Source organism: Temnothorax nylanderi, unplaced genomic scaffold, assembly GCF_030848795.1.
Source record: "Temnothorax nylanderi isolate EJ_2023f unplaced genomic scaffold, tnyl_v1.0 TNYL_tig0051_pilon, whole genome shotgun sequence".
In the NCBI taxonomy this organism is placed as follows: domain Eukaryota; kingdom Metazoa; phylum Arthropoda; class Insecta; order Hymenoptera; family Formicidae; genus Temnothorax; species Temnothorax nylanderi.
This window is the reverse complement of record NW_027249113.1, coordinates 23,729-40,034: the sequence shown is the minus strand read 5'-3', so window position 1 is coordinate 40,034 and position 16,306 is coordinate 23,729. Positions and strand designations below refer to the sequence as shown.

Below are 16,306 nucleotides of genomic sequence, written 5' to 3'. Positions count from 1 at the left end.
TTTGGCCGATCGGCGGAACACGCGGAAACCTGAAGCTGATTGCGGAATGTGGCACTGCGCGGGTCAGCCCCGATCGTTATTAATACCGGTTCCGTTCCTGAAATATGGTTTTGCACCCTCGTTCGCGCGCGTACAGTGACAGCGAATCGGTGCACGGACGGATTCGGAATGGAGTAAGAAACGAGCATATACATATGATCGATATTTCGTACGTCGATATTTCGCACATCTGGTAAAATGTCCGTACATGACGTATAGATAGAGTTAAATTTGCATTTATATGCTACAAAAGTGCCACCTTTGCTGTGATTAAACGGACGAAGTTAATAAGTTAAATGGGAAACGTACAAACGAGATTTCTAACGATAATGAAAGCGACAAACGCCGCGATTTTAATTTTCGACAAAAAATACCGTGCTGCTTTTAGCAATAAAGCTTTATAATCTTTGTGACAGAAACGTTAAACGAACTCTTTTTTCGCACATACGTTAAAGATCTTAGCGAGGCTTGATTCATGAATGCGGGCGGTTATCCACTCTGGCTTCCGTGTATATGTCCATCGATCTGGATGTCGTCATCGTTCTGGGCAGACACATTCCCCGCTGTGGATATTATTCGCTCCATCGTAGATATATGGATACGCGTGTCACAGTGTGCGGGCGTATATTCCCGTGCATCATCTCCGGAATATAGCCCAACTGTCGCCCGCGAATCATACGACGGTGCTGTCATCGCGACCCATCCGGTGTAACCCACTTTTCCAGGCGGAATTCTTTCCTTCTCAAATGCAGCGGGCGTAAAGTATTAACCAATGACGAGAGTGGCGACGGAAGCGGAGGATAGATCTGGAGATCGGACGGATATCGAAGTAATAGTCAATGGGAGGATGGGACACGTACATAAAGCTGATAATATAGAAATATATGTACGATAATAATGCAGCGATAATAATTAAGCATCATGTATCGCTATTCGAGATGACTATTTAATTATCTGTCAAAACTCAAGTGAAAGTATACGCCATGTGATACATCTTCTAGCGATTTGAAAATGATTTGTTGCCCGAATGCTGCGCCATTCTGGAATTACGTAAGAAGGCGCGCGCGTTATATTGGGGAACAAGTCGGAGTTCCAAACTTATATTAAAACAATAAAAACGGAGGACACGTCGCGTCATCGGAACTCGGTGCCGAAGATATTCCTATACGTGACCACGTCGCGATTTCGCGTGTGACCTAGAACGAACCGGTCGCAGATGTTACGGTAGCCGATATACGTTTGTGACATTCTGATGTGCGGAAGAACAGCGGAGATCGATTTGATATAGCGTGTCGCGTCGACAGAAGAAGGAACAACAGCATCCACGCGCGGCGGTCTTCCCGTTTCTTCTTTTCCTGCGCCTCGACATCCTTCTTCCCGGGGCCGCGTTTTTCCCTCTCCCTCCCTCCCGTGGCCTTCGAAAAATTACGAGTACGTGTAACTCGGTTGCAACGTGTAACGCGTCGTTGGCCCGATACAGGAAAAGGCATTCCAGGCCATTGGTCAGGACGGCGCTTAAGCGACGTTCTATCTTTCGTCGGTGTGTGCCACCGGTGCTCTATACTCTACGGCGATTGAGCCCCCGAGGGGACCCTTGTCTCTCTCGTCGGTCTCCCGCTTTGCCGCGCGCTATCTCGCATTGCGCTCAAGGGGTGGCTGGAGCTATCCTCTCTCCTTTTCTTCGTCGCTGCCTTTCGTCCTACCATCGCGCGCCCAGTTTCCGTGTCCTCGTCTCTCGTCTCGCGACTTCAAAGCCTCCCCCCAGTCTCTCCCTCGCAATAAGATCGTCGGTTTACAGTAGACACTGCGAGACAAAAGCCGCTCCTTACCTAGCTATTCCGCGTCCTGCATCGCCTTCGATCCATTCCCGTTCTTCTTCCCATCATCGTTCTCATCCTCTATACTCATTCGTATCTGTTTGATTGCCGCCCGAGAGGGATATTGCGTTGCGGAGGGCGTAAATAAGGCTGATTCAAAGGTAAGCCGCGCAGAACAATGCGTGAAAGCTTTCCTTTTGAGACATGACGAATGAGTCAGAATGGGATGTACGCGTGGCGCACCGTGACGCGACAGCGAGATACGCGGCGGCGGCGGCGGCGGCGGTCCTCGTGAATGTCGAGTGGATGTCAGATTCCTCGGGGCCACTCCGGGGGAGACTGCAAGCGCGTGTTACACCAACACGGTCTTTCGCGCAATTAGCCACGCGCCCGTGCATTAACGTACAGATTTATGGAGGTAATTAATGCTTCCGTATGCGAATTATTGTGTCCTATTTGATACCCGATTTGCCGGCGGTGCAGCCCAATTTCTACACGCCGTCGTGCTTTCATACAAGGGGCTCCGAGAAGCCCACGAAAGTTTCAACTTATTTATTTCCCATCACGAAAACTCAGAACGTAGAGCGATGGCAGAGTCAGTTATTGTACCAATCACTACTGCTTAGGTGTGAAGACTATTTCGGTTTATTTACTGCGGTCGATTCGCGCGAGGTTTATCGAAACATTACGATTATTCCCTTTAATTGGAAACGTATACACTTCATACATATGCCAATAACACGCTCTTGATTGCGGTAATTCTGTGATAATATTACAGTGTATTATAGAATGTGCTTATGTTAGTGATTTCAACAAATCTGAATGCGCGAAGTATACACGTGGTGAAGCAATAATGTAATAATTAACAGAAGCACGAAAACCGTGTGTCAGCGAACTTTTGAAAGCTTTTATATAGGATAGGTTACGGAGGACGCACACAAAACTGGATTGCGGAGAAGTTGATCGAGTCTCATAACTACACTAACATGATGATCGTGATATAATTTACATGCAGTACATGCAGTGGTATAATGACCAGAGTGTGCTGCAACAGGCGGAGACAATCCGCAGTTACCGGGCTGTCACGTCGACTTGATATATATTCACGAATCGGACCAACTATTGTCACCTATAACGTAAAATGTAACGAAGTCGAGCAATTTTTAATAATTATCGTTGAAATAGTCACGTGCGACAAAGTAAAATATTCGTTAAGGAATTTGTAACTACAAAGATGTAACTACGCGATTTTCGATGTACCTCGCATGCAAGACTCATTAGTGAGGAAATAATTTATTATTCAAGACGAACAATTAAAGAAGTCCGCCTTGCAGCGCGCTTTGAGAGCGCGGGACGCCAGCTGTAAGCTTTCTTGGGCAAAGGATAAAACTGACTGAGAGAAAGAGAAAGAGAAAGAGAAAGAAAACGAGGAAGGATTATGTTACGTCGAAGACGACGACGCTAAAGTCGACGGTATTAGTTCGCTGTCTGTGTGTGCGCGCAACTTCCCAGTAAATTCAGCATGTTTCTGCTGAGCTTGAGAAAATCTGCGAAACGGTGACCCCTTCGCCGTCTTGGAAAATTATACGGCGGTCGAAAATCTTCGCTAAATTTAACTCCGCAAAATATTATCCTTCCAACGAGCGTCGTTCAGGGCACACGTACGTTCCGTGCCCGCCCTCGCTACGTCGGTGGTAACGGCACAATCTACATTCACGGTAGCCCGAGCGCCTTCTTCGTTCTTCGTAACGGCGAACGGTTTACGTCAGAATGTTATACACCGCCAGGCGCAATTCGCGTATTCGGATCCTCGTCTTTGGCTCGTGGATAAATTCCGCGCTATTTCAAGCGAGAGTTCGGGGTGTTCGATGTAATTCTGACGACTTCTCACCGAGTTTCTTTGGACTTTTTAACGCGAAAGCAGCGAAGATTTATGCGGCAGTTAAAAATCCGGCCGTATAAATATATTACCGGAGCAAATTTCCCGAGTGTACATTAATCTGAATTTTTGTCCCCGTCATCGTGACCTTCCTGTAATACGTAATCTACAGACGCACTTCATCATATAATTCTCCGTTTGCACGACGAAGACGAATAAATTTTTCAGATTGCACCCGCAAACGAAGAACGAACTTTGCGCGTTAAACGGAATACAATCCTGTATGATTTTATGTTTACAGTCGAATAAATAATGTTCATGTAAATTTCTATCTTCGTTAATAGTTTTCATAATATTCGTAGTGTTTTTCGGCAACTAGTTCGTAACCAGGTCGCTTGAATCGATACATTTCATTTTATATAGGCAGTTTCATACGTCGATTGCCTCGCTACAGCCATCTTAAGCCTCCTGGATGTTATGCTCGGCACTCGGGACGACGAACTGGTATTAACCGCCAGTCACTAACCCCGAGAGTAGATACGGTGCATTTCGGTTAAACTCGGCAGAGCACCCAGTGACTAGCTAAGCTTTCCGATAAACTCGTCAGCCGTTTGAATCGACTGTATACGGTATCAGCTTCAATTTACCGTCGGCTGTAGCGCACAGTTCCTTTCAGCAAAGGTGGACAAGCATCTCGCGCGCTCGCGTGCGCGCCATACTATCGGAGGAACGAAACTGGCGGTTTTGCGAATGTGTGTATGTGCGTCCGCTGTGTCTATGAACATTGATGTGCACGTGTCAAGTATACGCGCGTGTGCACCGTGCCGCTCTCTACGAAGGGACGCTTTATTAGACCGTGCAGGTCTGAAGCTCGGTCACGGGGTTGACGAGGAACGAAGTGGATGCGGAAACACGGGCGGAGGGAAAGAGCCGTGTACCGAGCGGATGGAAACGAGGGAGATTGAAAGGGAGTGAAACGTGCGCGCGGAACACAAGCGGCCGCCCGGATCGAATCCGGGGGGGATAAGGGACGACGAGGGGGTGAGCCGGGGAATTGATGGAGCGGCGAAGAACGGAACGGCGGAGAATCGGTGATTTTAGATGAGAAGGCCGTTAGACGGGACAAGCCGAGAGAACGTCCAGGGGTCGACATCTCTTCGAAAGGACCTTCCTGGATGGAAAACAATGGGCCCCCGCCGCGTGCATCTATCGGTTCCCATTACGACGACGATGACGATCCTGACGATATGACGCCGAGAGTTTCCCGCTTGTTTATCGATGATTCGTTAAGTGGCTGTTCCACCTCTTTCTCGCATCCTCCCCGTCCTCTCCGCCTCTCTCTTATTATCCGCTTCTCATCCCTGGTAACCTCGTCTCCATCTGCTCTCTCGCTTTCTCGATCTCTCTCTCTCTCTCTACCGCATCACGATCGTTTAATGGAAGTCGACAGGGCCGAAGCCTCGAGGGTAGGCCGCATGAAGCTAGATATGGTTTTCCTCGGTGTTATTGGCCGATAATCTGCTGGTATCGACGGACGTGGAATTATACGGACATATACGTGTATACAGTGTGCACCCTACAGTGATATAGAGCGGTATAACGTCGGATACACCGGCTGCAACGCCGCAACGGAACGGCACTGGCAGCGGAACGGCGCACGTCAAACGGGAACTGAGCGCTCGCCATCCTACGGCGGCGGCCGTGTCCCACCAGGCCGCACGTCCGCGCGAATTAAACTTAACCACAATTAGCAGGACCCCGAGCTTCGTTCGGCGGCGCATATAACCGCGTGTAAATTGTAATAGCTATCCGACACCGGCAGCACCCGTCGGCGACGCGCTAATGCGCGTGCGATAGCTGTGTGTGTATATATATATATTATATATATATGTGTGTGTGCATGCTCTGCGATGACACGGAATATAACATACGTACGGTGAGATCGCGGACGTTGAATACAAGATCGCGAATCTATCGATCTACACGGTCAATAAGCCCTGTCGTCGGAGAGGAACATGACTAGGGAGTCGATGAACCGAACGCCGTGCAACGATGTACAAAGGATGGCGCCCGATAACTTATGTGCGAATCCCCTTTGAGCCACGTAAATCGAGATTCAATCATTTTTCCGCGCTCAATTGTCGTTCCCTACATAAAAAGATCTGGGTCATTCCGATTGCGCGTGATGGGAGATATCTAAGAAATTTAATTCTGCGTTTTTATCAGTCGTCATATTATACGCGCGTATTCGAAGGATTTACAAAGTCTGTCACATGTTTATAAACAGAACTAAATAGAACTAATGATATAAACTAATGCAATCGCGCCGAAAAACAAGAAGTAAACGATTATTAATTTTTAATTTTCTGCTTATTCCAAACTCTATCTTTAATTATCTGTTACAAAGGATGCGGGTTCTCTCAAATTTCGCGACTGACAACGGCTTCACCGATGTGGAACATAATTCAAGTGTATAATTCAAGTGTACATACATATATCTATTACCTAGTCTAGACGGTCAATATCTTACATATATAATGACTGTCGTTGCGTGCATGAGAACTATGCAGTTTCAGTATATACTGTCAATATTAATATGTATTCTGGTCGTATGTATATGCACGTAAAAGAGAGGCGAAGCTGCTTTACTTAAACACATAAACCAGCTGCTTTACTTAAACATATAAACATAGGAACGTTGTGGACATGAAAACAAAAGATATTAAATCGGTGTTGCTTGTACTTTCCATATATGAAAATGGGAAACATTAACTCTTTGAAGCTCAGTGTGTTTACGATACGCAATCACCTTTTTTAATCCCTCTCTGCCCTCAATCTCTGCCTGATGCTTTTGTTTGACTACTGCTTTTCCGTATATTCACTGGCATCTAACAAATGTAAAAAGAGTTTTATTGTACTTGTGCGTACTGTGGAAAATAACGATTGTTTGCGTTATTTCAGCAATATAAGATTCAGAATATATATATGTATCAAAAAATTTAATTACGTTGGGTATAAATTTATTTGATATACACGTGCGCGTACTGTAGAAAATAACAACTGTTTGCATTATTTCAGCAATATAAGATTCAGAATGCATGCAAAATATTTAATTACGGTGGATATAAATTTATTTAATACACACGTAATGTTATTTGCGTGTCTGAATATTAAATATATTAAATTTCCTTTTTTTATTCACTATGCGTATTTTTATAACAAATTATTATATGTATGGTAAAACAATTTGACCATAAAAATTCTTCAATAAATTGAAGTAAATTTACTTCAATCTATTATAGTGTGATTTTCGTTAAATCAAATAAAATCTGTTATTTTTTTTTTCGTAAATATAGTATGAAAAGTCAATCACAAGTCTAAAACGATTGTAATAAAAATTTTTAACATGATGGATAAATACAGTTTCTCTTATATAAAAAAAATACTCTCTTTTGCGTCTTGTTCTAATAATAAGAATTATGATGAGAAAATTCAGCTCTTATTTCATCTTTCAGTCAGAATAAACGAATAAACTTTATAATTTTCCACATTATGAAGTTTATATTACGTATTGCTAACTAAAACTAATCACATGCAACTGTATTATTTTACTGTGTTCAATTTATATAAATCTTCTTTCTGTACTCATTTCTTTTTAATTTATCATATTTCTTTAATAATATCTGCAAATGGAGATACGTGCATGTGTCAATATCGATTGCAATTATAAAGATGTACAAAATGTCCATTTGCATGAAGATAACATTTACGGAATCTAAACTTCTGATCGATATTCCCCTCGATTCCATCAATATTTACGATATATACTGATCACAATTCAGTATTCGCTGCGTATCTAATTTCCGTTATATATTCGTAGCCTGTGGCAATAACTTTCGCGTGATATCTATGTTACGCAGCCGTCGCCGTAAAGCCATTTGCAAAACATTAATTGATCGGTGGCAAATCATAAATTTCATGCTAATGATATCCAGAATGCATTTCATTAACGTATACTCTATTCCATTGCTTATAATATTACAATTGTACCAGCGTAATCAAATTTACAGCGTTATTTACTAAAATATCTAACTGTGCTTGAGCAATATTAAAATGTGTAATAACAAAATTATATATTTAAAAACTGTTTTTTTAAGTTAAAAAGTTATCTCAAAAAGTATTTGCAAAAGAATATATGTAATTTGCTTTAATATCCTCAAATGTTAAAACGTGTTTAATAATTCAGTATTAAAATGGAGGGATAATGCACTTTGCTCTTTGATGAAATGATGAAATTATATGTGATATAATTATACGAGTGAATTACATTAAGGCAGAATTATCTCATCTTCATTCTTATCTATTAGTAATAAATTCTTGAAACTTTAACCATCTCGGAATAACCGATACAATTTAGTACTCCGCACACAGATCACGTGCATATACTTTAGTGCAGAACTTTAGAGGCTTTTACGACTAGTACTCTGGGCACTCTCGAAAAATTATCTTAAAAAGTCTTTTGCATACATACATATACACATATACAGATTATATTTCTATAATTTTATCCAATTTCAGAGTACTTCGTGTCTGCGAACTTGATGGATTGTGTGAATGAAATGTAGAAAATGTTTTTACTTTTATCTGTCACTAAAAATGCCTCGAAAAGCGTGAATAAAAATTTTGTGAATAATGCTTATGCTAAAATATTCGTTATTGTCAGTAGAAGCAAGCAAATGTTATGAAAATATATGCATAAAAGAGGCATTAACTATCTGTAAAAGCAGATATTTCCGTAAAAATATAGTTAACCCGGTTAGTGACTTTATTCCGCGTATTTCAAACGTAGTGGCGTTTACTTCTGCTTAGTTTGTTGCATATTACAGAAAAATATATATGCGGTAACGGCCAACTGAATAAATGCTCTCTGTATATTGTATTTTTGCATGTACAATATCTCCGTTAAAATTCTTTTTGCTTGGCATATAATTCAAATAAAAAATAATCGAATTAAATTGATTATATATTTATGTATATATATGTATGTTGTACAATTTTCTATCTTAATAACATATTTATCAAAGAAAAATAAACACAATGAATATAAAACTGAGATATATAGTCTGTACACAAATATATATATATTATGCATATAAAGAAAGGATCCAAAGTTATTACATTCGTTTCGCGATTACTTCATTCTTATTCTTATTTCTTCAATTATTTTGATTTTTATAAGAGAAATAAATATGACTTATCATCGTGTGATGACGAAATAAGACGACGCAAATTTCGTCATTTCAGACTTTTGCGTCAGCTCTTCATTCCCACCTGAAGATAAGAAGAGACGCGACGTCTTCTGCGGAAAAAAGTTCCTTGGCCGTCGCGCCGAGTCTTGACTTTGTCCGCAATTGTCCGTCTCATTCGTAGTCGTAGGTCGCGGATGTAGGCTTTCATTATCTTTCGGGCGCGGCTTTCTCTCTTGCTCTCTCTCTCTTTATCACTTTATGTCGTGATCGTGCCAGTGTGCACTAGCCATCACGGTCTCATCGTGTTATCCGAGGAGGACATCTCGAGTTTCAGAGGAGAACAAACGGCACGTCGTGTACACGTCTACTGACGACCCTATAGAAATTGCGAGGACGTTCTCGAGACTTAATGAATGGGCCAGTGCCTGTATCTGTGTATATATGTGTATGGAGGGAAAGAGCAACGGCGGGTGCGAGAGGTGGTGCGATATCGCGAGAGCGTGGGGAAGAAGTTGATGGCCGAGTAGAAGGCTAAGGTTGTCGTTCAATTTCTCATTTCTGGCCATCGTACGTTGTGAGTGAAATCCGCGACGATATTATGAGACGACGCGCATAGCGTTCCGCTTCGAGCATAATGTGCTGCCATTTTTCGCATTTCGCCCCCATTACATAATGCGGTCGTATAAAACAATTTTAATTACCAAGTCTCATGTTCGCGTACGCGAAAATTCAATAGGCCTATAAATAAATCATGTATATATAACAAGTACGAGTTGCATGTTGCAGACAGGAAATGTTATATATTGGCGCCATCGTGTCGAATATCAATCCTCTTAAAACTGACTTCGCAATAAGGCTCGGTGTCGAGTGGGTGCTCAACGTCCGACCCCGCGAAGGGTTAAAAATGCAGCTTCGACGAGTTTCAGGGCTGTTCCCATCGAGGACGTCTTCGTTTATTCCACGATATAAAGCCGTGACGAGCCACGTGTCGGATTAGCTTCGACGCCCTTGCCTCTACCCGCGGCATTGTGCTGCAATTTGCTTCACGGCAGTGGGGCGAAGGTACGGCAGAGCCGGGGTTTTAATCTGCATCGGATTATATCCTCAAAGAGCGTTGCATTTCATTACACCGAAGCCATGCGGGAAAATGGGCCGGTGTTTGCGGACAGTGCCGGCCAGCGAAGCCATAGTGGAAATAAAGGACGTACTTTCGTCACGGTAAATCCTTTCCCGTTATCACATTTAGACACCTGTCTATTTGCCATGGAGAATGAAAAAGTACCGTTTGAATATATCACGTACAACACCGTGTTGCTTTCAATATAAAGTTCCAAAAAAATGTTCGTTACGCTATTTTGACGTGTCGTGCCGGATTAAATATGTAATTACGTAGTGTTCGAAATATCGACGTCGATCTCTTTTACTGTATTTCGTGTATGGTACTCATAAGACTTTCATTTCAGCCCGAGATACAATATTTAACGCACTGATCATAAAACATAGTTAATTTATAAGAGGACACGATACTCTTTAAAAACCATGAAAATGCGGCATTTAATATCTCTGTACGGCAAAGATATACGGATTTTTGACAGTTCGCACATAGAGCTCTGTAGTAATTCCATGCGGACGCAGATGTTACAATGGTAAATGGTAACAAAGTGCCGACTTTGAACGAAGCTTTTGATGCATCGTGCAGCAATTGCAGGCGATACATGGAGTTATGGTTTATGATGCAGTAAATTCAATGGTGTCGCGCGAAATTCGGGCCAGTACGGTATTCGGTAGAATACCTTCGATCAATTTTAAAAGAAATAGGCGAGGTGTATTTTTCGTTCTTTAGGTATGTCCAATTAATTTTAATATACAAAAAGATTTGTAGAAATACAAATGGGGTAAATATAGGTACAGACTAAATGCCATTGTATAATATACATAATTCACGTTTGGTTTAAAATACTCAAGTATTGTCGACGACAGTTTGCGGAGGAATCAAGCTGTAGTAGCAAGGAGATATTGCTGCTTTTTAAAATTTCGTCGTTCCCCGTCGCAGCGCCAGACTTGTATTCAAATGTATGCAAAAGTACTGCCGCCTTGGCCAACAACCAAGTCGAAAGAGCAAAATGTGCGGTGTTAAGGCGGAGACATGCCTAACGCGCGAACAATCGTCTGCTGCATATGTTCCTGTACGAGTTCTTGGAAAACATTCAACTATGCTGTTATTTACCGTAAGGAAGCTTGATGACAAGAACTCGAGAATCCTTCAATTCTTCTGTGCATATCATTAAGTGTATCGGTCGCGATTGAAGAGAAAAAGGGAACGAGCGCGCGGCCAGCAGTTTAAGATAATGTTTTCATTGGCGCTACCGGCGGTTATTTTACTACGTGTCCTTAAGGTTCTTCCCATCCTGTTTTATAATATCTGTAGGATACCTCGCGAGATTACAAAAACAACACGATCGCGCTTCCGTCCTTTCGGAGCAAGAGAAAGAAAATACTCGCCGTCATTCTGGGAAGTCGTAAGTGCACGGACAACGGCCGGCGTTCGCTTATCTTCAGGTGGCGACTTACGATCCAATAAAGTTTTTGTCCTTTCCCCCACCCCCTCTTTCCTCCTCCCGGCACAGCTGCGATCCCGATCTTCTTTCCCGCGGGATGTGTTTCTGATTGGTAAAAGTTACCATGGTTTATAAGTTGATTAAGGGCGCAGCGGGAGGTGATGTCGAAGATTCTGTTTGCACAGGTAACCCCGAACTCGGTTTCATCGCGGTGAAGTTCAGCGACGCTCCTGTTAAGACGCGAGCAAGTCGCGACTTCTCTTAACTGGGGGGAGGGGGGGGAGGGGGCTAAAACCGAGTTGTGCAAAGAATAACAAAAAGAACATTGTTCGTATTATACGCCGCAGTACTCAAACAAACTACATCTGCTCCACGATAATCGAATAAATTAAAGTAGTATAAATTTCGAAAAATTAAAAAAAGGAAACAGCCTGGAAAGATGCCGATTCCTTTTACCATTTAACTAAAAAATTTTTAATCGTGTAAACATAAAATAATGCGAAAAATTAAGATTAAACTGACGTCGGAAATAATAACATTTTCAAATTGTAAAGAAGTTAGTTTTAAAGACGTATAAAATCGTAAGCATTTATTAAACAATTTGCAAATTTTTTCCTGTGCTAATTAAATATTTGCAAACTATACAATTTTAGAACAAAATATTACTTGAAACTTGGCTTTCCAACTCGTTTCATAACGCATTTCTATTTCGTTTTTAACATCGATGTTTACCGTTTCACTTCAGTTGTAAACGTAAAAGCGCAAATTAACACGTCAAATAAGATCCGAATTTAAGTTGAAAGCTGAAGCACTGATCCGCACGGAGAATAAAATCGGGAAGACCGAACATTAATCTTTCCGCGGCAAAATATCCAACAAATTCATTAAAAACGAAATCACGGGAGCAAAAAGCGGGGAGCATCAAACAGATATTTCAGAGAGGTCGTAATTTGCCATTGCCAGGCTTGATAGCGCGGTTATACGTGTCGAGCGACGCATAAAACCACAATAAATCTCACTCAAATAACAAATCCCGCCCATATTATCGAGTAATACATGGTATTCCGATAGGTTATTCTTCACGGCCGTGTAAATCTCGTATGGATGATGCGAGGGGTAAAAAAAAAAGAGAAAGATGTGGTGGAAATAAAGCGTGGAGAGAGAACTCTTTCATAATCGTAGAAATATCTGAACGAAATAATTATTAAAATCTAAAGAAGGGAAATAGAACCAAATCTGATCTCGTGAAGCTCCTGGAAAATATGAAAAATTAATATGTTGATGATTACAGGCGGTTGACGTGCGCCTTTCAAATGTGGCGACTTCAAAATCAATATACTGATATGATTATCTATAAATATATGGTATCATATCACATGACATAGTGAGAACATGATCGGTATAATGTGAATGTAAGATAGACAAGGAGTACCCTTTGTACTTCTTTTGCGCTTTTTATATCTCTTGTCTCTTAGAGCCAATTTCACCAACGTCGGTTAACTGTAACCTTCGGTTAAACTCACTCTTCATCTCTTTTTAACTGCCCCCTTAGAAAGAGACGAAGAGTGAGTTTAACCGAAGGTTACAGTTAACCGACGTTGGTGAAACTGGCCCTTATAGGAGTTATATCGGTTTATATACCGAATGCGAGAGTGTCCGAACACTCCATTCTCGTTGCCTCATACGTGCACTTTGCGAATGTACAATAGAATAAGCGATATCACGCATGATCTAGCACCGATGTCGGGCTATAAGGTATTAAAGGATAACGACTGCATATATTGGTATCTGCGTAAGAGCGCACGTCGGTTGCGCAAAATTTATTCGTGCCGGTGCGCAGATTAACCTTGGGAATATCAAGCCGCGAAATGTACACGATGTAAACACCAACTATTATTGGGATGAAGTTACCAGAAAATACGAGTACGTTGCGTGAACTATTACAATTAAAAGTTTCCAAGCGCATTCGGTATGCTTAATATTAGTACAGTTAAAAGAGATTTATTATACACGATATACGAGTGTGTTACGGTGTTTTACTTAATGATAAAATAATAAATATTTAATGATAAATATTCGTAATTACAAGCCAGAGTTAAACCGTTTGTCTCTTTTGCGGTATATGTCATGTCATTGAAAACGTAATTTATCAATTTCCGTATTATCGAAGATATTCTGGCGTATGTTATATCTATATTTGCGTCACATCGTGAAAAACAGGAAACTGATAAGTATAACAGCATATCAACTATAGTCGCTTTTCTATTTTCATTCATCTAAAATTTAAAATGCACTTATCGGCAGGAAGAGTCTTGTTGTCATTTTATTACATATACCGAGATATTTTACTGATAACGTGATTTTCAACGTCCGCATTGGATATCGGAAATACGCATATCATGTGTCGCAAATATATATGCAAGTATTATCTATCATTATAATGTATCATAATAATAATTAATAATTAATAAACATTTTGATATATTTATCATATTACAAAACATAATATTACAAAACAAAAAATTATAGATGACTCTAAATATGTATTAGCAAAAATTATTTTATATGATTACCACTTTCTTGTTCTGCGATATATCTTCAATCTTTAATCATAAAATTACTGTCAAGTAATATTAAAATTCGATGAGCTTTTTAATGTATCCAAGATATAATTATCCACGAAATTGAAAAGAAAACTAAAAAGAGCTCTGTAGAATTAAACTCGCAGTGTTCTTTTTTCAACAAGAAATTTAGCAGCATTAAAGCGCAAGATGAACATAATTTGTCGTGTACTACAACCGTAATTACAACCGAATGTGATGCTACGTATTTGCACAATTACTTATTTAGTAATAAATATGGTAAATACATTGTATTTATTAACAAATATTGAAGTTATATCGTAATAATAATTGAAATAACAATTAAAAAGATTTTCGACGAATAAATCGGAAAATAAATCTTTTCAACAAGAGATCAACAACCCTAAAAGTTTTTCCTGGGGGCAAACTACTTTTTCCGGCGCGAGTAAACTTGTACTGGCAACGCCCCGGCCGTAAGAAACCGTTGTTTCCGCGACAAGATATCTTCCACGCTCTCAGAAACGTTCCCTGCAAATTCGACGAGTTTCTCGACAAGACGTTAGCCGTAAGAAGCTAGCAGACCGACCCGGTTGTTCCTGACCTGGGCAATTCGTTACTACCCCCTCGCCGCCCTCGTCGGCGCTGTTCCTTCGTTACTCGCACTTATATGTATATATATATATACGCGATACTAATTTCCCAGATCCCATGAAACCCACGGTTGATTTCTCCACGATTCGTATTTTCGGGGCTTTTTACTATCACGCCGTGCATCCGGGAAGATAATATCGTTACAATTTTGCAAAGAAATTTACGATTTGCTATCATCTCGATTATCTCGATTGAAGCGACCAAAGTAAATACGTTAGATAAACCTATATCTAGACGTATAATTATGACGCGTAAACAGCATCAGAAACTTTTATGGAATAATGTTAGAAAACAATCTTCAAAGAATTGATTGTTCCAAATTATTGAATATTTGCCTAAGTAAAAGAAATTTAATTTATGTAATTTAGATATTGCAAAATATTCAATAATCAACATCGCCCGTCAGTCAATTACGTTAGAAGACGAAAGTTTTATTTTTCTATTTACTTAAGCGTAATGACAATCACGGTGAAATGCGCTAGCAGAATAGAAATGTTTCTATCGTTTAAAAGTGCGAGATAATTATAAGACGCGTCAGCAGCGAAATGCTGCTCGATCAAAGTCGATGGCGAATTTCGGATTTCCGTGGACGATCAAGCCGTGGACCGTGATTTCATTTTGCATTTAGCTGTATCAGCTAATGAGATCCCCGCGACGTCATCCCCGGAGATTATGGGTAATGCATCGCCCGGAGGCCCGTGCCCGTGCCGCTGCGTTTCGCTCGGCAAAAGTTTACTCGACAACATTTTTCCTCGTATCGCAATTATTAGTATATTTCGTTCGGTGCTCCTGGCGGCTTTTGCACGGATTATCCGCATTATTCAAATTCCCTTATCCCGCGGACGCGTTTGATGAAACCTTTTACCCTCGGAGACGACAACGCGAGGCGTTCGGGGTAAGGCTTAATCATCCGCGCTCTAATTCCGTACAGGACCTCAATCTCGGTATAAGAACTCGGATTGCCAAAACAGACGATACGCATATTACTGTACATTTTCGCGGGACAAAGGGTTTGCTTAATCTCTTTAATGTCTGTCAATGCGCCTCTCCGTAGAGCTCGAACGCCCAGGATTCCTCAACGTTCTTGCGCCGGAATTATTTCCTGACTAAATTGAGCTCTAAAATGTGCCCTCGTAGTAGGACTATGCAAATTCCCGTGCACATCAGTTAAAAGCCGGTAATAAATGGAACCCATTTCGAGCGCGTGATTTCGGCGATAAAGGGAAAATAGTAACGTGCGGAAATGATCTCCTTTCCGAACGGTTAGAGGAGTTTCCTACTACAATAAACATTGGCGACGATGATAATAGCAGCTATGTAGACACATACATTCCGTAAATTGAAAATCGATATCGAAATCCTGTGCACCTTCAATGAGGCTTACGAGTTTCATAGGGTGGTAAGAGCAAATAGTCTTCGATTTAACAATTTTTATAAAAGGACCCATTTCAAGCGAAAAGATGTGAGAAAAGCGGATTCCGATTGAGTGGTATGAAGCTAAAAAAAAAAGAGGTGCAGCTGTTAAATGGGC

The 16,306-nt window shown here is 41.0% G+C and overlaps 1 protein-coding gene across 2 annotated transcripts in view; it reads right to left on the bottom strand.

The window, feature by feature from the left end:
* Positions 1–16,306, bottom strand: part of LOC139772520 (uncharacterized) — a 60,671-nt gene that overhangs the window by 27,254 nt on the left and 17,111 nt on the right. The window lies entirely within an intron of this gene.